The sequence below is a fragment of the Gossypium arboreum genome, chromosome 1 (genome assembly GCF_025698485.1).
Source record: "Gossypium arboreum isolate Shixiya-1 chromosome 1, ASM2569848v2, whole genome shotgun sequence".
Classification (NCBI taxonomy): Eukaryota; Viridiplantae; Streptophyta; class Magnoliopsida; order Malvales; family Malvaceae; genus Gossypium; species Gossypium arboreum.
In genome coordinates, this window is record NC_069070.1 from 25,249,748 (window position 1) to 25,254,765 (window position 5,018).

A 5,018-nucleotide genomic window follows, 5' to 3' on the forward strand; every position below is an offset into this window, starting at 1 on the left:
AGGGCTTATTTGCAGAAGTTGCTGTAATAGTTCGCTTTAGGGCCTAAATGGAACAATGTTTTTAGAACCACAAATTCGAAGTCAAAAAATTTATTCCGATTAAGTTTTAAGGTTTATTTATTGATTAAAATATTGTGTAAAAATATCGTTAAGTAATTTTACTGATAAAGTGCTTAATTGGACTTTTAGGACTAAATTGCAAAAGTTGCAAAATATGTGTTCTAATTCATAAGTACTTGATTGAAATGGGGGTTTAAAGAGGAGCTCCTTAAATAGTAATTAGACCATTATATTTCGTTTGGACAAAAATGGGCATGAATAGGGCAAAATTTTAAAGAAAGGCCTTAAGGGCATTTTAGTCATTTGGTAATTAAAAGAAATAAAAAGGGAAAATAAAGCCAAAATTGACTCATCTTTTTCATCGAGGCTGAAATTAGCATGGGGGAAGCCATGGCTAGGGTTTTCAAGCTTTCCAAGCTCAATAGTAAGTCCGTTCTAGCCCCGTTTTTCAAGTTCTTTACGATTTTGGAATCCCGGTAACTTGATTAAGCTTATTCTAGCAATAATTTAAGCTAGGGTTCATATTTGGAAAAATACCCATAGGTGAAAAAATGTGTTTAATTTGATGTTTTATGGTAGAATATGAAGGCTGAAATTATGTTAAACAACTTTTGCTAAGCAGTTTTAAGCAAAAATGAGTAAAACGGCTTAATCGGTAAAAGTTGTTATTGTACATAACTATGTGTTAGAGTGAAAATTTGATGTTTCCATAGAAGGTAAAAATGATCAGCATGTCATAAAAAATAAGAAAAAGGGATGAAGTTTAATTCCCGAGCCTAGGGGCAAAAGTGTAAATATGCAAAAGTTTAGGGGAAAAATTATAATTTTGCCAATGTTTGAGTTAAGGACTGTTTTGAATAGTACATTAATTAAATAACTAAAATATGATGTTTTAGATCCCGGAAAATGAGATTTGAATCTAGAATGGGAGAAAAATAAAAAATCAAAAAAGTTGGTAAAATGGCCTTTTTAGTATCGAGGTAAGTTCATATGTATAATAAGCATTAATTTATGCATGTTTCAATGTAAAATTGATATATTTACTATGATTTCCGAGGTGTTGAAAGTAAGTATAATTATGATGATTTAAATGTTCAATATTACTTTGACATGGTAATGAGAAAGTATGTAAGTTTGTATGTAAATAATACATTATCTTTATTATGTTTTTGTATTTCAGCATATTTTATGTATTGTAGCTGATTTTTGAATCATAATTGACTATTGGAAGTATGGAATCAAGTATTAGAAAGAGAGAGAAATCACGATTGAACCTTCGAAAAGATTGGATGATACAGATGGTATGTAGCTAGGTCACGTGTATGGTGCTGAGTGCACATCATGTGTACAAGAGAGCTACGAGACATTATGATGTAGCTAGGTCGCATGGGTGATACTATGTGTATACCATGTAGACAAGAGAGCTACGGAATATATGTAGCTAGGTCGCATGCGTGGTTCTAGGTGAAGGACACCATGTAGACAAGAGAGCTACGAGATAAACTAGCTAGGTCACATGGGTGGTACTAAGTGTTCACCATGTGTACAAGAGAGCCAAAATTATGTGTACAATCGAGCTAGGTCACATGAGTGGTGCTAAGTGAAGGCCACTATGTGTACAAGAGAGTTTCGATTTTAAAGGTGAGCTGTGTGCAATACCATCGCGTATTTGTTGTTATTTCGAAGCGTTCAACTGGGAAATTGATTAAATGAAATTGTGTATGACTTTGTGATGATAAGTGTAAGTATATACTTGTGTAACTTATGAGCAATATGCTTGATATGTGATTGGAAATTGGAAAGACTGCTATGGGAAAGTGATGAATACAATTGAAGTGTGAAAGATCAAAATTGACTAAATGAGACTAAATGAGATATAAAATTTAATCAGAGACTAAATGAGATATAAAATTAGATCTTAATGAGTCTATTTTCATATAACAGAAACAGAACAAGAAAAGGAATTCTATATTATGAGATATTTAAGTTTTTGAGAGACTGGTTCAGAATGACTACGTGATCCCCTGTTCTGACGTGGAAAAATCATTAAAAATTGTAAAAATATAATTAGGGGATATAATTTATATTCTTGAAATAATTAATGAGTGTAGTTTCAAATGAAATAAACGAGAACATCCCTTAAATTCTGTACGAGGAGAAAATTAATTCGTAGTGAAGAGTGGTCAGAATAGTTGAGCAGTGAAACAGGGGTAACTTCAATGAATAAAATGTACTAATTTGCTAAACCAAAAATTCTGAAAATTTTATGGTAAGAATATATGTGAATCTAGTTTCAAGGAAAATTAACGGTTTGTAATTTGGAGTTCTGTAGCTCCAAAAATAAATAATTTAGTTTCTGGTACTCTGCTAGACAGCTTATTTTGAACCTGTTTATGATTGTAATAGTGAAAGTATGTGTGTTTGTGATGGTAATATTCCGGGAACATATTGTGACTTTGTTTAAAGTATGATAATGTATTGTTTATTAATATTTACATACTTACTTACTAAGCTATAATGCTTACTCCCTTCCTTTCCTTTTTCCTATAATGTCGCAGATGTTAGCTCGAGTTGGAGGTCGCTAGAGGTTAAATCACACTATCAAACTATTGATCGATATATAAAGGTTTTAAAGTATTTTAAGTCTTTGGCATGTATGGAGACTCATTTAATTATTATTAAGTTGCCAGGAATCGGCTTAAAATACTAACCTATTTTATTTGAAGGTCTCTGTCGTATAAAGTCATTTAATGTAGATAGTCTTGATTATGTTATTAATTAAATGATGCAATTTATGAATGTGCATGTTTGCTTATGTGTGTGGTTGAGTTAAAGCATGATATGGGCCTTGTAAGCTCTTTTTAAGGGACAGCTTGAATGTGTTTGAAAAAGTTTTAAATTAGAGTGAAATTATGAATCGGTTTTTATACGATGATTAGTGATTAAGTCCGGTAATGCCTCGTACCCTGTTCCGGAGTCAAACACGGGTAAGGGGTGTTACACCAGTAGTTGCATCAATCATTTTTCGAGTCAAAGGATTCAGACCATTATGAAACGTTTGAACCTGTAGCCAAAGTGGTAACCCATGGTGAGGGCACCTTCTCAAAAGGTCCTTGTATCTTTCCCATGCAACGTAGAGTGTTTCTAAATCCATCTGCACAAAAGAAGAGATATCATTACGTAATTTGGCTATTTTAGCCAGTGAAAAATATTTTAATTAAAACATTTTGGTGATTTGTTCCCAAGTAGTGATTGACCCTCGTGGTAATGAGTTCAACCATTGTTTAGCCTTATTCCTTAATGAAAAGGGAAACAACCAAAGGTGAATGGCGTCATCAGAAACGCCATTAATTTTAAAGGTATCACAAAATTCTAGGAAATTTGCCAAGTGAGCGTTGGGATCCTCGTCCTGCAAACCATCAAACTGAACAAACTGTTGTATCATTTGAATTGTGTTAGGTTTCAATTCAAAATTATTTGCAGCAATAGCAGGTCTAACTATACTTGACTCAGTTCCTATTAAATTAGGTTTAGCATAATCATACATAGTACGTGGAGCAGGATTCTAATTTACTGGATTAGCAGTAATCGCAGGAGGTAGCGGATTTTCTTGGTTTTCAGCCATCTCTTCGGTTGTGGTTGAAGTATCGTCCTCTTGCTCGTCCTTTGTGTATCTTAGGCTTCGCCTTATTTCTCACCAGTTTCTGTGAACTGTGCGGTTGATCTCACCGTCAAAAAATAGTGGTCCTAACGGGTTTCTTCTAGTCATAAACTAGAAAAACCTGTCAGAAAAAAATAAATGAAGAATTAGAAAAGAAAATAAAAACTTAAATTGCAATAAAAGTAAAATGGCTAACGTCATAAAAATCGAGTGTTCCTAATATCCTAGTTCCCCGACAACGGGGCCAAAAACTTGATTGTGTGATATTCGTAACAGGTTTTCAAGATTTATAAATGAATCATTCTTGAGACTATCTTATTATCACGATTAAGGAAAGCGTACCTATCGAACAGTAGTATAGCTCAGCTAGATTGGATTGTCGAACCCAAAGGAAATACGAGTACTAGTATTTACTTCCTTTTTATTATCTAGCCTAAAAATTAAGAGGTTTGGTTATCTAAACCAATTTCTAACTAAGAATGCTTAGAAATAAAACTTGGGAAAATACTTTAGGGAAAATTCTATTGATTGAGACAATACCTAAGGAAAAATCCACCTAGACTTCACTTGTTATTTGAATCCAAATCAGACGATTTATTCATTTGACTTGATCTGTAAAAATCCCTAAGTTATATTATTATCTCTCTCGAGACTAATAATGTCTAACCCTAGGTTGAATAATTGAAATCTCTTTCTAATTAACACCCTAGAATTGCATTAACTTGATCTATGGATTCCTTTATTAGGTTTCACTCTAATCCGGCAAAATCTTGTCACCCTATCTCTAGGCGCGCAATCAACTCCACTTAATGATGAAAATTTTACTTTTAAACAGGGTTTATTCCTCCTCTGAATAAGAGTGTTAACTTGAATCAATATCCTGGAATATTAAAATAAGAATTAAGAACAAGTCAAATATTTATCATACAATTCAGATAATAATAACAAGATCTACCGTGGGTTTCATTCCCCTTAGGTATTTAGGGGGTTTAGTTCATATTTATGAAAGAAAACATCTCAAAAGCATAAAGATAACAAAACATAAGAAAACCCAAAACTCATGAAGGAACTTGAAGCGAGATCTCCAGTCTTGATAATGAATCGTACTCTTGAGATAGATCAATCGACTTTCCATGAGTAATTCCTTGCTTCCTACTCTGCGTCCCCCTCCTAAGTGCCTACTCAAGTGTTTAAAGAGGCTTTTGAATGCCTAAGAGCCCTAAAAATTGGCCTTTTCCTAATAGGACTAAACTTGGGCTTGGCAGGGACACGCCCGTATGTGATTACTCTAGCCTGT

General features: G+C 33.4%; 1 non-coding gene across 1 annotated transcript; it reads left to right on the top strand.

Annotated features, from left to right (window-relative positions):
* Positions 1-3,140: 3,140 nt before the first annotated feature.
* LOC128281377 (small nucleolar RNA R71) lies at positions 3,141-3,247 on the top strand. Its single transcript, XR_008271584.1, has one exon. It is a non-coding gene; the product is annotated as a small nucleolar RNA R71 (small nucleolar RNA).
* The last annotated feature ends 1,771 nt before the right edge of the window (positions 3,248-5,018 follow it).